The sequence below is a fragment of the Dromaius novaehollandiae genome, chromosome 7, assembly GCF_036370855.1.
Source record: "Dromaius novaehollandiae isolate bDroNov1 chromosome 7, bDroNov1.hap1, whole genome shotgun sequence".
Classification (NCBI taxonomy): domain Eukaryota; kingdom Metazoa; phylum Chordata; class Aves; order Casuariiformes; family Dromaiidae; genus Dromaius; species Dromaius novaehollandiae.
Window position 1 is genome coordinate 3,804,040 of NC_088104.1, and position 20,319 is coordinate 3,824,358.

The following is a 20,319-nucleotide window of genomic DNA, read 5'->3' on the forward strand; positions in this document are numbered from 1 at the left end:
CTGTTAGGAAGTTAATTAAGTAATATCTGCAAAGTATTTCGAATCTTCCAGTGAATGGTTCTACAGAGAAGTTTCCTTGCCTTCAACCTGCATATACAGACAGTCTTCTGTTTATACACTGGGAAGCTTTTGTAGCCTCGGGTACTACATGTCTTATTTAACAGCTTAAAAAAACTTACGTGATTTCTAAAAAAATTCCAGATGCTAACCAAGTTCAGACAAACTTGTTGGAGGGAGTACTGTTCAAGGGTGTCTGCAAGGTCATGATTAGTTCTGGTCCCGTTGCCAGCTAGGATTCAGGGACCAGCTCTCAGGATACGCGTTCCTAGGATGGATACAAGCAATTCCTGTGTGTCGGAATTATAAATTTTCCTTCTCTTAAAGCTGGGATGCGATGGATGTGGAGCATTTTGCAGTGCGTGCGATGGATGTGGAGCGTTTTGCAGTGCGTGCGATGGATGTGGAGCGTTTTGCAGTGTGTGCGATGGATGTGGAGTGTTTTGCAGTGCGTGCGATGGATGTGGAACGTTTTGCAGTGCGTGCGATGGATGTGGAGCGTTTTGCAGTGCGTGCGATGGATGTGGAGTGTTTTGCAGTGCGTGCGATGGATGTGGAGCGTTTTGCAGTGCGTGCGATGGATGTGGAGCGTTTTGCAGTGCGTGCGATGGATGTGGAGCGTTTTGCAGTGCGTGCGATGGATGTGGAGCGTTTTGCAGTGCGTGCGATGGATGTGGAGTGTTTTGCAGTGCGTGCGATGGATGTGGAGCATTTTGCAGTGTGTGCGATGGATGTGGAGTGTTTCGCAGTGCATGCGATGGATGTGGAGTGTTTCGCAGTGCGTGCGATGGATGTGGAGTGTTTCGCAGTGCGTGCGATGGATGTGGAGCGTTTTGCAGTGCATGCGATGGATGTGGAGTGTTTCGCAGTGCGTGCGATGGATGTGGAGTGTTTCGCAGTGCATGCGATGGATGTGGAGTGTTTCGCAGTGCGTGCGATGGATGTGGAGTGTTTCGCAGTGCGTGCGATGGATGTGGAGCGTTTTGCAGTGCGTGCGGAGCACCGGCGGCCGGGCGGGAGGCATCGCTGCTGCGCCCGGGGGGAGCGGCCGGGTCGGCTGGCCCGCAGGAGGCCGGTGCTGGGCGAGAGGCGCCGGCAAGGCACAGCTCAGCGCCCAGGGAGGCCGGGCTGGATGGCCAGCGAAGGACAAATTAAGGCAGCTGCGCTACATACCATTTGGTCTTAGGGAGAGGATCTGTCTTTTTTCCAGCATCTGGTAATTTGTGCAATCATTCCAGTACTAGCAACAGTCTTGTCTACTCTATTGTCTCAGCGCAGGCTTAACATCCGGGATGTCTTATTTGGAGCTAATGCCCCCATCAGATGCTGCAGTGTTTGGATGGAAAATTAGTTGTCAGCTCAGCCTTAGATCCTGGAACTGTTTTAAATAAACTGCTCTTCTCTTCCTGTAACACTGGCATGTTGTGGCCAAGAAATGGAGTTTAGGACATAGAGTATCTCCTGCAAACCAAATTTATGTTGTTAGGGGTTTTTTTTTGATTACGAGACTCTGCAAATACAGTGACTGTTCCAATCAGGATCAACATTAATTTCTTCCTAGCTTTCAAATGTTATAACTACATTTCTCCCGACATGTTGGCATCTGTGTTGGTATTTATAAATTTTTGCATGCTTTGACTGCCATGCAAATTGTTCCAGCATGTATCCTCTGAGGAACTGAAGTGAGAGGGAGCTCAGCAGTTGTAATAACCCTGCCTTTTAAAAGATTATTTTGCAATTATAGTTTTGATGTTTTTATAAAATAGATGCACAGATAGTGACTTGCTGGCGTCAATAACAGATAAAGTAGGGCTTTGCATTTACAAATAAAAGAGCAGTTTGATTCCACTGAACTTGCATATATAGTATCGGTTAGTTTTTTGCCTTTTTTTATATTTGCCTGCAGAGAGGGCTTGTGTACGCAGCACAGAGGGGTCCCGGGCAATGGCAGCTTTTCCCTCGGGGGCATGTTCTCAAACCTCCATCAAGCAGAATAATTATCAGTGAGGGCTTAGCTGGCAGAAGCAAATGGGCTTCGCGCATCCTCCCTGCAGATGAAATACCACGCAAACTTTTCTGCGAGTTAATCTTTGCAGCGCAGCGCGGCAGATGCCGATACCCTGGCCTCTCACCGAGCCCCGCAGGAGCGGGGAGCGCAGCCTCCGAGCACGATCCTTCCTGCGCTTCCCTCCGGAGTGTTGCCTGCGGACCGCACCGCCCCGTCGGCACGCGCCCCGGCGCAGCTGCCGGCGCTCGCGAAGCCGCGGGGAAAGGGTGGTATTTCGCTCCCCATGCATCACGGCGAGCGGGCGGGAGGAATGAGGCTCCCCCGGCCGCTCCCCCGTCACTCGATCGGCCCCGGCTGCCTGGTCCCCCTCGCCCCGCTGCGAGCCCCTGGGAGCTGGACGGCATTCCCGGGCTCTGAGCTGGAAACGTATTTAAACCCGCACGCTCGAGAAGGAAACACGATCTATTTATTTTGCTTTCTAATGTGTGCCTCACCAAAGATACGGAAACCTGTAGCGGGAGTATGACTTCCCCTATTGAAAAGGGAAACGAGGGAGCAGGGCGCAGTTCTGCCTTTGCCAAGGTAAGCAGAAAAGCGGAATAATACAGAAAGAAGGAAAATCCACTGTGGCATACCCAGGCGATACAGGCATCCTCACCAGGAAGCCCGTTACGGCCTGCAGCCCTGCTCTGCCCGGTGCTGAGATCCTGACCTCTCCTTCCCTTTGTCAAAAATAAATTTGCCACAACAAAATTAGGTCTGTACCAGCAGGTTATTAGTGAACAGAATATATAGCTCAGCCCCTGAGCTCACCTTCTAAAATCATTGTGAAAGCCTGTCCCTGTTGAAATCACTGGGAATTTTGCCACTGTTTTCAGAGGAACCAGGATTTCTTTGCAGGTTTCCAAGAGACTTTGAAGCTGCTTCTCCAAAATGGAGAGCTGTTTAGTTTTGTGCACAGGGAGTGGATGTACCTCAGATATTTATACTACTGTACTGTCACATCGCTTCAAGCTGTGAACGCTTGGAAGTAACATTGATGCTAAGAGGGTTCAACATGTTCTGCTGATTAAAGTTTAAACTAAGCTTAGACTAAGTAAGATAGATTAATGCATAAAAAGTTAAATGTTTAAACCTGAATACATGAACCGAATATAGAAAAAAGTCTGTGAAATGATAGAGGCACATCTCATGGCACCATTTGTCACGGATCCATTTGTCACCTCCCAGTCTATGAAGTGCCAACAAACTGGTTGTACTTTTTCACCGTGAAGTTCCCTGTCCACTGAACACTTCTCTTGTCCTCTCATTTTCTGGAAAAGGTTAGGAATACAGATTTTAGGGCGGAACGGGGGAAGTTTATCCTTACTGTGAAGTTCCTTTCTGCTAGGAGTTATCGAGTCGCATACATGATAAATGTAACCCAGTTGTGCCTGTGTTTCTGTCACCACTCCTCTCAGATTGCAGCCTCATATGATCTTAAAATAGCTCCGAAAAGACATTAGTGCATAGCATATACCTCTATACCATATGCTAGGGATAAAGGAATCTAATTGGGTTTTTTTTTGCATGTATTATAATTTTTTATCTTTGGTTCCTGCAAAACATTTTTTGCTTTCAAGAGAACCTGCTAAAATGTATTTGACTCCAGTTATGCAAACAGTGATTCTTGTTCTGCTCTTTACTTGGTTAAGGCATTAAAGAAAAACTCCGGGTAGTGTAATATGCATCTTAAGTTTGTTTGTTTTTATTCTGAAAACGCCTTTAATCACAGAATCAACCCTTTTGGAATGAGTTGCTCATCCGCTGAAACCAGATCCCCCCCAGTACTGTCATCAGTATAATTTTGTTTGAATACATCCCAAAAAGATGCAGGCAACGTGTATCTGATATACACGTTACTTATCTGCTGCAATCACAGTCAACAGGGCGCTTGGTGCTCACCACTTTCCATGCATACTAATGCTTTCAAATTGCACACACATCAGCGTTCATGGAAAATTACCTTGTGTTTGTTGAGGCATACTGCATTTAGAAAGTATGTACTTGGGTGCGAATCAGCAGTGCCACAAGCCAGTACAATGCAATTTGTCTGCGAGCCTTCGCACAGAAGTGCATTAGATTCAGATGTGGTTATGTCTGCTTAGAAATGTTTGCTCACTCATCTGGGCAGGAAATGAAAACACTTACACATAGGTTATGTGTCAAATCACTCCGAGACAGCGCAACTTGCATATCAGATTATGCTCTTCAGTTAACCCAGAGCATGAAAATCTTTCGCAGAATGTTTTCTCAATTCTTTTCTCAGTTATAAATGTTATTTGAAGAAATGATCAAATATGAACGGTTAAATCATGAACAGCATCTGCTTAGAAAACAAGCAGGAACTACCTGTACCTCAGTACGATAAAATGGCTCAGTACATGGTCGACCTTTTAGGCTTTACTACAGTAAACATGATTAAAACACTAAAGAGAAATGCTTGTAGGACTTGAACAACATACAAGATTATCTTTTCTTTCCTTGTTTTTTTTATGTGATATATAGGAAGCTCCCATGTGAGCTTTTATGCAGGTTTTGCTTAGTGCAAGAATCTGTAGTTAAGTAAAACGAGTTCCTCAGAAATAAGCAAAATGTCCATAAAACTTCTAATCATTTTGCAGTATTAAAAAGCATAGTTGGACTTCAGTTTTTCGCTAGCTAGCTATTCATATATTTAGAACACTTTATTCTTCACCCTGTCTCTAAGAATTTGTTGTTGTCCCATTTTACAGAATATTGCTGTTTGTTAGACTGCTTTTATTTCTTCGCTTATCACACAAGTACCTTGTTGGCTATAGACTGCTGAGGGTGCTTGCTTTATAATGCCTGGTTACCCCTTCCCTCTCAGCAGCGGGGCTGCATGCAGGGGAATGGGCTTTGCCGTCTCTCGGCCTCTGCACGCTTCCTCCCGGCCGGGCAGGCTCTCCGGAGGGGCGGCTTGGCGCGGCCGCCCAAATGCTTTTACTTGGAATTTCGGGTTTTGAGTTGTTTTGGTTTTTGTTTTTTGCTAAGTTGATGATATCTCAAGAAATGCTCCGACTTGCAACACAGATCCCTTCTTTGGTCCTGCTTACTCGTGTGTCTTTTGTGCTGCATTTTATGTAGGAGCCAGTTGCATGAGCAGAAGTTACTTTGCATCCTAAATTTTAAGCATTTCTCAGATGTAAAGTTATTGATCAAGCAGCCTTGGGAGCAGTAGTTGTGGCTGAAGCACAGCATCTTCTGGAGGAAAATTAGCATTATTAGCACCCCTAGGGAACTCTCTCCTTATGTGCAGCTGTTTTGGAAGCCTCCTTAAAACCCATCTGTTTCAAGCTAGCTGGCAAATAAAAAAGCCAAGCATCTGCATGCCACTTGTTTGTGTACACATCAAAGTATTTAAATGGTCAGAAGTTCTCTCTGGAGTACCCAAATTTATTATTTTGTTCTGCTTTTTGCGTCCCGACGATTTTCAAGGCCAGGCTCTTTACCGAGGAAGTAGGTCCAAAATATAATTAGGAACATTTGACATTTTTTGGATCATACGACGTGCTCGTTACCCAGCGGGGCGTTTTGGAGAGCTTGCTCGGAAGGAACGGAACCTGCGGAGGCTGTAGAGGCACCGGAGCAGCCGCCGCTTGTTCGGTCCAAGAAGGGAAACTCGGCTCTGCCGGGGCTCCTTGCTGCCGGCGGGGCAGGGAAGGGCGCAGAGAGCCCCGAGCAGCCGAACCCCCACCGCTTTTCATCTCTTTCCCGCTCGAATCCTTGGAGAATTTAAATGTCTGTAAAATGTTTTGAGAGTCTCCGTTTTTAGATGTAATTAACTAAAAATACATTTAACTAATGGCACGTAAGATCAGTATGTTTTTATTACAATTTTGTACTTTGTATAAAGCTGTAATCTGTCTAATACAGCTTAACGTACCTAAACAGGGAGCAGACTGTTAACAGACCAGGAAATGGTAAGGGTATTTTTTTTGTTTTTTTTTAATCTTATTGCCCGAGCGTATCTGGTAACGTCGCTCTGACCCCAGCCTCGAAGCCTTTAATGCAATTATGCTGAACAATATTTAAAACCGTGAACAGATGCAGCCCCCCGACTCCCCGGCACGTTTCCCCATCCACACGATCTCCCCGGCCGCCGTTTGAAGTCCTCCTCGGCCGGGAGGTGGAATTCGTTTGGTATGAGCTGGAAATCGAAATAGCTCCGCAAACACAAGGACAGATGGCGAAACCCCCGTCGGAACGTGCGACCGGCAAGCTGGCTGCGGGGGGCTGTCGCAGCTGCGCCGGGGGCTCCTCCGAGAGCTCCCCGGAGCGGGGAGCAGCGCCGGGAGACCCTACCTGCCCGGCCCTTGCGTCTCGCCTCGGACAGCAACGGGGAGACTTTCTGTAGATCCGGCACGAAAGAAAAGCTCGGAAAGTGGAAAATATGTAACAACATATATCGTATTTATGCTCTCAGTTGAGTGTGGTTTACTGCCTTGGTTTAAGATAAGGAGCGGAGAACACAAGACGTTGGCTTCTCAACGCCAGTGAGACTTTCGGATGTCGAACAATACACTTTCTTAAGGGAACTGCTCTTTTGTTTTAAAAATATTTTATTAAGATGGCTTGAAAAAAGATGTGCTCTCGTGTGAGTCCGAGTTAGTAAGATCTGCAGACCTTTGAAATGAATTCTGTATTGTTGCAATTTTTTTACTCTTTAGAATGAAAAATAAGCACAGAAGAACGCGATGGGCTGGAGTATCGTCAGCGCTGTGAGAACGACCCAAGTGCCTTTTCTGTTTCGGTACTGAACATAACTAATAACGGAAGTAGTAAATAAACGTTGTGCTGGTTGTTAGGTTTTTCTTTTCCTTCTTTTGTTTTTCACTTACATATACTCAAAATAAGCAGTCTGCTCACATCCTGACTCCTTTAAAACTCATGGTGAATTTTGTTTGAAAACAGTATCAAGTTTAAGCAATGGGACCCCATGTCCAGGATGACCCTGCATTCCTCTGCATCTGCTTCGCTTTTCCTGCATCCTTGTACAGTGCCGAATTCCCCGCGTCCATTATCTCGGCTCTCAGTCTCTCCTTTCCATACCCATGGCATTAAAGAACAGCACATTGTATTTGAGCACCATGACAAAAGTCCCAAATGAGCCATTTCATTTAAGTAATGTAAAAAAGGCTGGTGGCTGACTTTAAGGAAAGTTTTCTTTTTTTAAAAAAAAAGCTGCGACTTAGATTTAATTCAGAACTAAATTCCTAAGAGGGGACACTGAATGGGGGTCTGTGAAGTTACTGTTTTAAATGGAATGTGGCTTGGCTACAAAACGTGTTAGCACTAGCGTGTGAGTCTGAAAAACATTGTGTGTATGTGTGCATATGTACGTAGATAGATGGATAGACGGACAGATGTGTGTATAGGAGTCTGTTTAATCCTCAGATTCTTATACTTTAATAACTGAGGTCTTGGTCTGCTTCCCAATGCAGAAAAAACTAGTCCATAAATATTAACTCAAAGGATGTATATTCAGATTTCTAAACATAAGTAATCACAAAATACAATTTAGATACTTCTTATCTGCTGATATGCAGTAGAAAAAGACTAAGGTATATGGGAATCCTGAGTAGAAAAAGAGGAGCGGAGCTTATTAAAGTGTATAGGATTAGAAGAAATTATTTCAGGCTTACAGTAAGGTTCTGAATAGGGAGGAGTAAAGCTGAATTCACGGAGTATGAAAAATTACTAGACAGCACAGGGCTATGTTCATTTTAACCAGGTTGCTCTTTGCAATCTCTGTTATTCCTGAAGATATAAAAAGTAGTGTTAGCTCAAGCCTTTCTGCTTATGGATATATAGTATCATTACTTCTTTTCTGTGACTTTTGGTACTTTAGTCTCCTTTTTATAAGCTGTTTTTATATTTGGAAAGCATTTTTTAACCGTTATAACAATAGCCTTTGGAAGGCTGTTTTTAAAAAAAACGGTTGTGCTCTTGAAACATTTGTTCTGGTAACTGTTTCACTGTATAATTTCTCTAGGAGAAATGGCCAGGTCAGATCTGATGGTGGGAAAGAGTCCTGGTTTACAAAGGACGTTCTCTTCTCATGCATTGAAGAGTGGAGGGATGGTCTTTTCAGGGAGAGCATTGAACTCGCAGCTCCTATTCAGCTCTGTATCCACAGTATCTGCCAGACTGGTCTCCGAGTCACTGTTTCCCAGGAATCCCCCATCCTATAAATACGGGCTACGTTCTTTGCTGCTAGAAGTACACCCAAAATTTCATTGTGCTGAAATGAATGTTGTTTGCTTATGCCAAGTAGCTCGCTTGAGGCTGTATCAATGACCTGCTTGTTCATTTAATATGTTAAGGACATTAAACTAACTAATTATTAATGAACCTGTTGGTAAGTTTATGTTCACTGAACTTTTCATCATGTCCTTCAGGGAACATGCCACATAACAGGAGAAATTTGCTGTCCCTCCTGGTGAGAACCGGCTTGGGGAAGGGCTTTCTGGGGGCAGAGCAGTATCGTTCTTTGCTTAGGGCAGAAGCTCATAGAAATAACCTTTATTTCACATACACCCCTACTTAGGCGTATTTACAAAGCAATGTGGGCATCATTACTGCTATGATTACAGATGCATGAAATGAGGAATAGAGAGGTGAACAGAGGCTCTTAGAAGTAGTGAGATCAAAACTTGGTGTCTAGACTTCCTCATCTGATGCTCGGCCTAGAAACATGCTCCTCACGGTAAAACCAAAAAACAGTACGGCAGCAAGGTGACAGTTTGTAATGGCAGGAGCCTACTAAGACAGAAAAAAAAAAGCAAAGCAGGGATGGCAGATCTTATCAAGGGGCTAGAAATATAGAATCCTTCTGTCTTAACGTCACCTGCAATATTCAATTAATAGAAGCAAATCTAGCTGTCCAGTAGCACCGCGCTTCATCACGGAGGAAAGTATCGCCCAGACCCCCCAGCTCAGGCAGTGGATGTGGACTAGGGTGGCAGCAACCCGCTCCTACCCAGGGGAGCTCTGAACTGTCCTCAAGCCAATTTGCTCAGAAGACCAAACAATAGAGGAGGGTAAATTGATTTTGCGTTCAGAAGTAATTAAAAAAAAAAAAATTCCAACCCAAACCCAAAATAGATGTGTGCCTAGAGAAATAAAAGGGGATGTTTTGTGGTTTTTTCCACAGATGCAGCGACAAAGCCGTGAAGCCACGTTAGGAGCAGATGTACTGCATGTTTTATAAGCCTTGAAGGACTTTTTCGGTTGCGCCTGATGGACTCGCATCTGCACCTGCATCTGTACCTAGTGATTTCTGGAGGATGGTGTCACTGATTTCAAACAGCCTCTTTGGGGTCCCATCTTGCCTGCTAATGTCACTGCGAAGACACCTGCACAGCACGCAGAAGAATAATAGCGACATGTGAGCGTGCAGTGGGGGCTGGCCTAAATTTAGCTTTCACAGAGCCATTTGAGGCAGACAAAATGCTCTTATTTTGTGGGGCAAAACGTAATATCAGGGAAAGCATCAGAACAAACTCCAAGCAGCTGTGTCGTCTGAAGCAAAAAACCCCCCTAAATCCACAAAACTTCAGCGTGTGATGGGAAGACTGGCAACATCTGGTAGTCAGGCTAGGAGGTGGGGAGCGGGAACAGCCGAAAGACTCCTGTCTTCCCCTAAAACCTTAGTATCCCTGGAAACCGCCGTCATCTCTGTCTTTACCAGGCATTGGAAAGAAGCGACCTGGTACTTCAGTCACTTGAACCGTTCTGGATGTTGAGCAGGCTCCTGTGAATATGAAATTTCGGGAGAAGACAGGGAGCAACTTGTCCTCGGGGCCGCTTTCCCTCCCGTTGCTGCGCCTGGGCCGTAGGTAGATCGCGACCTCGGCAGGGAGGCAGAGCCACTGCCTTCGCACAGCATCTGCACGTGGAGGCTCTAATCCTCGTCGAAAGCTGCGGCTGTATGTTCTGCAATGTAAACGAATAGCTCTGGCGATGCTCTCCCTGCTTCGCAGGCATGCAAACCGATGGATTTAGTTACTTAACCGAGTTCAGACTTTCGTCACTTACGGAGCTGCTTACGGACTGGAGTAACGATGTCAAGAGCGGACAGCGTGATGGAAACTTGGCAAGCAAAGCAAGGTTACGTGATACATAAATTCATAGGTACAGACCTGAGTGCAGTGCACACATTTCTTCCTCCTTGGCAAGGTAATTGCTTTGTAGATTTTCTGTGGAAATCAGATCAATCTGTAGCTGTGCTGCTAGCTGCTTATCCCAAAGTTGACACTCCTTTAGTGTTTGAGTTCTCCCAGTGGGTTGCAAATTGTTCTAGATAAATGGTTGCATTTATTTCCTTCTCATACTGTGTCCAACCACCTGCTTTTTCGTGTTGCTGTAGGAGCTTGTAAAATACTCCACAGTTCATAGATTTTTTGAACTGGAGCCCGTAAACATGGCAGAACAAATTTGGAGCTAATTTTACAGTGGCACAGGTTGCCGGAAAGGACCATTAATTAAAGAAATCTTTACTCTGTTATCTACAGTAATACTGATTAAAGGTTTTCCCTTCTAGATCTTTCAGATATATACTGTGTATGAACTTGCATGCTCTAAAACAGAGCTAAGGAAAAGATTTGAGGCTTTTTAAGAGGAGAGTGGGTATGTTTTTCACCTTTTTAAAAATGCTCTGAGCTAAGAACCAGATTTAAACTTGGCATAAGTGGGTAGCTCGTTAGTGCCAGGACTGAAGCAGGAGCCACACCAGTGCACGTAGTGGTAATTATCCCTGAGCGTGTTTGAGAAGTCAAACTGCGAGGCGACAGTCCGAGCTTTTCCCGGTGAGATGGAGCTTGGAGCAGTGACATTAGGCACGTATTAAGAGAACCAAAGACTGTGGCTGTTGTTTTTGTTCTTGGGGTTATAAACCAGTAATATGGCAAGCGCATACCTTACTGTTATACTAACTGATATTAAGGCTTTTCTCTGATTTATGTACTGGAAAGCTTATTTCTTTAAACCTGACAAATGGTGCAATTTCAAGTGAGGAACTGATCCTGCTGTTCTAAACCAGCTGCAAGGATCTGCGTGAGCTCAGGATTATGTAAGTAGGAGGAATAAGCCTTGGCAAATCAAATTTGAAATATTTGTTTTACACCTCAAAACAGACTAGTAGCCATAATACAAATGATTTGTAGCTGGTGGCTTTCATTTCCAGTGGCAGAAAGTAGGTCTGCCTTGCTGCTTGGCCGCTGGGCTCTGGAGGGGGCTTTTGCTGAGCAGTGTTTGACTTCTTCCTTCTCACTGCCCTTTCTTTCCATTTACCCCCACTGAAAAGGGCCTCCTGAAAGTCTGCAGAACAGGGGAACGCCCAGCTTTCTGACGAGCCCCCGTGCCGTTTTGCAGCCGGGGAAGGCAGCAAGCAGCCACTTGCAGAAGCAGCTATGAAGAGGTCCCTGAGACGCGTTCCTCCCTTGAAAGGCTGTTGCAACAATAAAGGCCTTATGCAAAGGCAGAAAGTCGATGCAAAGACTGACTTGAGAGAATGCAAGGTGTAAACCAAGCCAAAGCCAAATAAACAGCATAATTAGAAAAGTGATTTTTTTGTAATGGTTACAGTTTTAGCAAGATCAGATATTTCTGGCAGTATAAAATCTCCTTCCTAGTATGTATCTTAAAAGAAATTCGAATGGAGGTTAATAGATATTGATTAAAATTTCGTATGTATCATGCTTTCATTTTTTCTTATTCCCTTTCTAAACAGAGTTTTTAATGAAATTAGTATTACCAGACAGTCTGCTCATCTCACTTATGACATCTCAAAGGGCATTTTCCCATTTCTTTAAAATCCTTTGGGCCACCTTCTCTTTGGAAGAATGAGAAAATTCAGATATAAACATGACATAAGAGAGATCCAAAGATGTGGATATACATTTATTTTAAGCATTTGAGAATTTAGGACAGGACAGGCACATAATTTTTTTTAAGTGTTTGAAATCCTTACTCTGTGCTTTCTTCCAGTAAAATCAAAACATTTTTTGTTTGGTTCAGTATGTAAGCTTTGCATGTACATGTATGGTAGCAACGAACAATGACTTTTAAATGCCTAATGCTATTTAATATTGAAAAGAGATTATTGAATGAGATAAAGTGGGCAGGGGGGTGCCCATGTGTTTCATCGGTTTTTGATGCTAAGCAATAGAAGAGATACTGCCTGTTGGAGTATGAGTCTCATATGGCTCCTATACTAACTGGAACGGATGGCATCACATTTGTTGAATTGAATTGATGCAGAATGCTAAAAATACTCTCCTTTATGTTGAACTCAACGATTATGTTCCCTAGCTGGCATCTCTACCAGACTTAGCCCATGTATTTAGATCAGCAACGAGGGCAGCGCAAGATCTACTTTATATTTATAGTTAGTTATATTTAATTTGTTGATGTGAGGATCTCAGGTCATGACTGAAGTGACTAGGGATCATTTCTTCGCAGAATTGTCCATCACTGTCTTGCCCTCGCCTCCCTGACGTTTTCTTTCACATCTCCGTCTCCTGCTACATCCCCTGAGAAATTCCCTTCCTCGGGGCTCTCCTAACTCCTCGCACAGCGCAGGAAAGCGCTGCGTGACGGTACCTGCACCCAGCTGCAAGGCTGGCTCTGCTTGTTGGGAGCCCGGACAAGCTCGCTAGCTCTGCTGCGAGGCAGCTCTCACTTTCTGGTGCCCCAGGGATATTCCGAGCGCAGCTCTCCCGGTAGCGAAGCGCAGCCAGACTCCCTCTCCCGTGGGAGCGCCCGCAGCGCTGGGTGATACCGAGGGAGCATATCCTTGCTGCCCCGCTTCGCAGCATGCTTCTCACTTCCACAAAGTTCAGCCAAACTCCTCCTCATCTTCTGACAGCTCTAGTGGTTCCAAATCAAATCACTTCTTATCTCCTTCCGTTCGTCTAATTCGACTTTTCTCCTTCTCCTGACACGCTCGCTTTGGCACAGGAGCGCGCTCTGCCAGTTTGCCATCTGGCACCTTCTTCTCTACGACGCCGCGTCGCTGAAGAGCCTTTCCCTCGCGCTTCAGGAGCTCCATCGCACTGCGGAGCCTTTACCCCCGTCGCACCGTGTTTGTCCACTCGTCCCTTCGTTACCTTTTACTGTGCTCTTTAACTCTCTAGAGGACACGGAGGGACTTTTTTTTTTTTTGATAGTGCCGAACATAGTAGATTTATTTTGTCATACTATGTTTGGGGGGAAAATCTACGACAGTTTTTCTGAAAACAAAAATCAGTTAAATTCACCAAAAAAGCACGTTCTGCCTGTCCTTGTAAAATGTAAAATTTCCTGCAGAGTAACGGTCACAACTGAATGCAGCTCCAGCTGCAGCTCCGTAAGGTAGAAAATCGTATGTCTTTGTGTACAGTGGTTAAATGAAAGTAACTGAAGCTTTGCAGTAAATTGATAGGTAAGTATAAATGCTTTAAAAAAGTATTCTAATCAATAGGGTGGTGCTAATTTTTATGCCTCTTTTTGGCAGCCATGGGATAAAGCTCTGCCAATAAATATTTACTACTATGTTGCTTTTAGAGATTTGTTTTTAGTCTTTAGTTTTCTTACTCTTTAATGAACACGCAAACGAAAGAAGCATATAGCATTAACTTCTGCTGTGTTACACTGATGCAATGCGATGAAAAGAAAAATATAAAACAGAACAGAAATGTCCCCATTATATAGCATTTACTGCCTTTTACATAGAATTTGCTTAAGTCTTTTGAGAGAGAGGTACAGGTCTCACAGCCATGACTTCAGTAAGCATGTAGCTTATAAAATATGTTATTCTGTGTTATTCTAGATCTTATTCGCTAATATGCTTTTAAAATTTCCTACAAAATGGCTTGTCTAAACAATTTTTTTAGAGAACTTACATTTTGCAACCAACAGTACAGTTAAATATTACAGTGGAAACCAAGAAATCTGGAGATTGATTTTATACCCTTAACTGCTGATTGTTTACTTTCTGCTGTATATGGCTATACGGCTTCATTGTCCTATAATGGTGATGAAATTAAAGGAAAAAGATGATTATCGTGTATCCATCCACATGAAATTACAGGATTCCAAGTGTGAATGAAGAAAGAAAAGATTCAAGCCAAACCTTCCTTGTGTTCTAAGTCTTGAAGATAAAACAAATGCTGCTGAACATAAGGTTTTAAGGCCAAATCCAAAAAAGGATTTAGCAGTGAGGCAGACTTTAGTGTCTAAATCCAAAATTGCACTACCAAAATATCATCAGCTCAGCTCTGGAAGTAATGAAAATGTCCTGGCCGTCGCTCCTTTACTTGGAAATTTCTCTGCTTTTCAGCTCCCCTGTGTGCCCAGCTGCCTCGCCCCGGCTGCGAGATGTCTGGCTCGCGCTGGAAGCCAGGAAGGAGACGAACGGCACGTAGATCATCAGAGCGCGTCCTCCCACGTGCTGGCAGGGTTGTGTCCCTGCTGAGTTCAATTGCAGCAACTCTCTTTTCTTAAAATGATACTGATGGAAGTGAGGGTTGCGGCGCTGCCTTCTTTATAACCTAGAGCCAGGCTTTTAGAGAAATTTAGCCAGAAAGCAGGTCACCCAGCTTGTTCTTATCTCCATGGAGGTCACCACCGCATTGCCCATCTCAGCGAAGAGTGGTCACAGCAGTAGGTTGTGGACCAGACTGGATAGGTTAATTTTTCTAAGTTTTTGTTTTACTACCATGTAGGAATTAATGCAAGATGCATTGCACTAGAGAGAAACAAGCAAAAAACACACTGCAGCTGATTCAGTGTCACACGTGGGCTCAACAGGAAAGTCCTGCACGCTGGACTTCTAACTTGGCTAAATCCAAGAACTATTTAATGTTAAATACATCACATCTTGTGCAGCGAGGTCAGAATTGAGGACTTGCTATTGAAGACATGATGTTAGAGGGTCGGCTTGCTTTGTAACCTTTCTCCTTTTGGTCCCAGGAGTCTGGGGTTCCTAGTTATGTTCCCTTGGCAGCACAGTCTGGCAAGGGAAAGCGGAGCAAGTCCTCTTGCCACCAGGCGTATTGTGCAGGGATTAGCTTCTCCTCAGACTAGTGCTATGCATCTTCCCACTTCAACTCTTCCCGGTCAGATAGTCCTGCTGCTGGAGTCACTGGAACTACTTGTTCCCTGAAGTGTCACTCAGCAAAGGACAAGAAATCGCTGTACGGCCAAATGGGTCAGTCTGTGGTGCCCACAGGACATCTCCCAGTCTCCAAGGCTTGGGCTGTATTGCACAGTGAGAGATCCAGCACACACCGGGAAGCAAAGTTCATCCCCGTAACGCTCGGTGTCCTTACCATTCGTATGTGAGGGGGTGAAATGTATGGTTAAATATCAAGGAGATTCCTCATGTCCGGCAACAACTTGAACTTAGTCTGACTAACCAGAGCAACTGGCAGAGGGTATTGCTTCTGATTTTGGAGACTAACCATTGGAAAGCTGTACTTTGCAAAGAAATTCAGGCTGGGGGGGGTTGCTCCTTTTGGTATTCTCATCAGTTTCTTAGGGAATCCAAGAGGGATTTTGTTTCAAATGCTGTTGCAGTGGTGATGATTGATTTCCTGTCAAACTTATGGATTGTGCAGTGGCAGTATGAAGAGATTTCTCCCAAAGGATGGCATTTGTTATTGGAAACTCAGAGTTTGTTGGATTCCTGTTTAAAGAAGGAAGAGAAATTGGGATAACTGCTGGGTAACTTCCAAGTGGCAATATGCTGACCTCCCAGCATCTGCGTGTTGCACCTCTCCTTCCTGAGGAGCAGATTATGCCTCTGTTACTCACTGGGTAGTGGTTCTTCATTTCCACTTACAAGAAAAGTAATATTAAATATAAGCAAAGTTGTCAGAGTTTGCAACATAAATACTTATTTTTGTAGCTCCAGATCTTGGACCCCTAGTTATATAAATGTTTGCCCCTCTTCCATTTGCAAAGGCTGCTGTTCATTTCGTTGCCTTTGAAGAACTGCATCCTTGATGCATAGCTCATGTATTTAGTGCGCTGGAAAACTATCTTCATGTTTTTCATATTGTCATCTTCAGGGAGCAGTGTGCCCCTGAATCGAGGTGCTGTTCCGAGGAACCGCTTGGATTGGGCTCGCCGAACTTTTCTGTGCTTTGTAGCAAAGATTATTTGAACAACACATTCTCAATAATCTCAATTTTATAGATTCTACCTCTTAATTATTAGAATGCAGCACACTAAGTTTTGGTGAATTTGTACTAATTTGACATTGTAGTCATAAAAGTTCAGACTCAGAAAGTTTTATTTGGTTTCTATTCCATTAGGAGAAACATTCATAAGGACTTTGACAAGAATATCAGCCTCTTATGAGAAGGAATGAAGTGAAAAACATAATTTCAGGTAATTTTCTTCTTACTTTTCATATACTTTTTTTATTTTTGAGTTTATTCATTTCTTATTTCTTATTTAGTATTTATTTATATTATTTATTTATTTATTATTATTATGGTTTTACTAACTTTTAAAACTGTTCTTTCAAGCACAACCAAGTACAAGCCACTGAGGCCACATAGCTGTGCTTAGTCCCTGAGCCTCTCTTCAGAAGTCAGATTACATTCAGTTTGTGTGCAAGAGCGTGACGGTGCTTTCCAGCAGATCCAGTGTCAAGATATTAAAAAACTCTATAGTGTAAAACGGTGCGATGGCTTAGTCAAAAAAACAGATAAACCACACAAAACCAAGCCAAATAAAAATGAAATTAGATATTTTGCGCTGTACTGTGAGATGGATTTGCACCGAGTAAGTGATTTGCATTTTGTCAGTCAGCTAGTCAGACTTTTTGGTGAGCATGGAAGCCCTGTAACATTTCTGCCCATGAGAGACAGTGTTTTATAACTGCAGGGCTGGGTTCCTTCAAGGCTTTGGGACGTTGTGTTGGAGTCAATGAGAGAACTTCCATTGACTGAAGCTGGAACAGCATCAAGCCCTTTAAACATGCAGTGAAATGGCTTTCTAAAGCCTATGAACTTAAGCCCAGTATTTATCAAGTCTGTGTCATATTGTATGTTGAAATCAGGCAACAATTGAATTTTCACATGGCTTTGGCAAGAAACCAGGAGAGACTTGGGGACTTCAACCGACTTTCTCATGGAGTGAAACTGGAAGAAATATTTTTACAACACCCTGTAGAGCGAAACTTGGTAGTTTGCTACCTCATTGTCTTCCAGCAAGTTTGGAAGGCAACGGAGTTCTTTGCCATGCTGCTCTGCTGTACAGAGACTCTTCTCTCGGTTTATTTGTACTTACTGTTTTAACAAGTATTTATGGGCGGAAAGACCCTTCAGTTCTTCAACAGCAGGATTATAATAAATCTGGCTGAGCCACTGCTTCTCTGTCAGCTCTTCTACTCTGGCAGTGAAATATCCCGTATATGTGTTGTTAGAGTTTTTATTGGGAGAATCATAGGCAGCTTTCTTAGCACTAGGGAAATCAATTGTAAAGTCTCATTTAACACAGATACAAACTTTCTGAAAATATAAAGCACTGATTACACACTGGTCTTGAATAAATTTAGTCTGGAGATCCAAAATCCTGAAAAAAGAGTGAGGAAACAAATAATATTTCCAAATGTTTGCTTGGTATTAAATGTGTCTTTAAAATGGTGAGACTGAAAAGGTGATCCTAATGAACCGTAATCGTATATGATCCATCCCTGCAGGATTATCTCTGTATTCATGTGATTATAGTAGTCACATGCAAGTCTACACATTCGGATCACTGCAATCAAGCTGATATAAGTATTTCTTTTCATTTGAAAATGTACATCTTGGCTTTGCCTCCATTTGCTTTGGCCAACCAGTGAGACATTTCCCTAACATCTGGAGGCTCATACCTTCTGATAGCGCTTATCTGTTCCATTAACGTTATCATCAAACCTGCTTCTTGTTTGTTTGGATGTTATCTTCTGCATGATTGATAAAACATTTAAAATCTTCGCAGAATATATATTAAAATAACAGGCATTTTAATCTGTCAGCGGTAAGCGTGGCCTCTGTGAGGATATTTGCAAGTCTTGTAAATTTTGAGGTGTCATCTGTGCAGAGCCTGAGAGAGGACTGAGCCAGCTTCTGGGGCAAACTAAGGCATTCCCGGAGGTTTTAAAACTTGTATGGTTTTGTGTCAGTGCCTCTCTGAGTTTTGCAAGAGCAGAGAATCAGCAGTGGAAGGGAAAGCGTGGGAACATTAGCAACAACGGTGTTGTCTAAATACTTTCAAAATGCCTGTAGGCAAATTCTATTAATTAAAAGAAATAGGAAACTCTGTGGGTCTCTACTGCCATGGGAGTTTCAGTGTGTGGGGGATAGACAGTTTAGTGTGGTGTGTGTGTACGTTGTGCTGCTTGAAGGACTAATTTTTTTCTTTTGAGGTTGGCCATAGGCCAGAACTCGTTCGATTTCCCCATCACGGCAGCTAACTGCAGCACTGCCGAGATTTCGGCTCTGGGATGCATTCTGCCTTCCCAGTTGCCTGCGTGGTTTTGATGAAGTGTGTAGTTGTACCCCCGCTTTCTGCAGGTGCTGTACACCATCAGAGTTACCGCAGCCCTCCCAAAGTCGTCTGCCCTTCGGGATGGAGATTTCCAGCCTTGATGCTGGTTTCCCGGGACTCACCGAGAGCAGGAAACACTCTGCTGTGTCAGTCTTCCCATTAGCACCAGATAGCAGCGGTCTTATCTCAGGCAGCTTTTAATCAGGAGATGAGGATCTTTCGCAGGCCGATACTGCAGCCGCAGCGGGGAGCAGATATGTGTGTGGGCTGTAGGATCAGGGAGTCACTTCACTGACTCTGGGAACTGACAGCTTGTTTTTCCTCTCTTCTAGGAGCTCACCTGCGGTTTGTGGTGTTACCAGGGCACTTTGGGTCTGAGTTACTCTGCGCTCTCCGCTCCCCTCCTGCAGCTCCTCCAAGCACCAGAAGCTCCAGAGAAGGTATTTTTATAGACGACATTGTCAACGTGCTCCTAAAATTTGGCTATCCCTTTCCTGCCATATGTCCCTGGCAACTTCCTTCAGCTGAAGCAAACCCCCCTCAGAGCCAGCACAGAAGCTCGGAGCCTGCTGTCAACCGCGTCCACATCCATTCAGTCACTTAACAGGCCCAGACCACCTGCTCGTGGGGCTGACTCCTTTCCCACCTCCCCTAGGTCTGCCTCTTCTGCCTCAAAGCTGTCCCCCATCAAACACCGCTAGCTCCTGGTTCCCTCACTCCATTGCGTTTCCACGCTGCCCTCTTCCCTCTCTGATCTGCAGCTAAAAAGAAAATCAGAATACAAGTACCGCCTATAAATGATAATAGTTGACATAAAGGAAAATGCCCTGAGTAATATGTAGTTCTTATTGCTCCAAGCAGCTTAACTTACACGAACTTTGAGTTGTGTGCCTTGTCTCTTCTCATGTCTTTTGTCGGTTCCAGAGTCACTTACAACTCATATTTGAAATTAGATATTAAATTTTTTGGCATATCCTGCGTGTTTGTGACTTCCCATAATTAGCACAAAGATCCTGCTGTTCTTCATAGTCTTTAACAATTAATATAAAGAATTGTAAAACTTTAGAAGTAAAAAGACCATCGAAGAAAAATATTACTACAAGTTATTATGAATACTATGGATATTTTATTTAATACTAAATTTATTGTACGTGTTCGGCTTGTCGTTATTCCAGTGCCGGAGTCATTGCTTTCACTGAAATCAAAGGATAACTGCCACTGTATCTCTGAAAAGAAAAATGGTTAGTTTTAGGCATGGTTTCAGGCATGACATTTCGCTTGGTTGGCAAGAGCTGATCCAATGACTCTACTTTGGTTTTGTGTTTCTTTTTCTTAAAGTAAACAGAAGTCAAGACCTGCCAAATGTCAAGCAGCTTCGCTGCCGCATAAGGGTAAAACACCTCTTGCTGAGAACTTACAGTGTGAAATCACTGTTCCTTAAATTATTGTGCAGTGTTTGAGTGTCAGCCTTGCGCTCGAGTCAGGATGGACGAGGTGGATGGAGATATGCCCCATGCAGGGTCAGGGCCTTGGTGTCCTGCGGTGGAAACGTCAGAGTTCTTCAGTGCACGTTCAACATTTTAAGACTCCTTTAATCAGTTTGTTTAACGGATGGAGAGAATAAGGAGTAAGTATAGCAGATGTCTAACTTTTCAGATTTGGATGTCTAA

At 43.8% G+C, this 20,319-nt stretch overlaps 1 long non-coding RNA gene across 6 annotated transcripts in view; it reads left to right on the forward strand.

Moving 5' to 3' along the window:
- Window positions 1–9,285: 9,285 nt before the first annotated feature.
- LOC112981719 (uncharacterized) overlaps window positions 9,286–20,319 on the forward strand; it is a 150,868-nt gene continuing 139,834 nt past the window's right edge. For all 6 annotated transcript variants that reach the window (XR_010389896.1, XR_010389903.1, XR_010389899.1 and 3 more), the window contains exons 1-3: window positions 9,286–10,306; window positions 16,426–16,501; window positions 18,982–19,089. This is a non-coding gene — a long non-coding RNA (uncharacterized LOC112981719). The remainder of the gene's footprint in view (window positions 10,307–16,425; window positions 16,502–18,981; window positions 19,090–20,319) is intronic.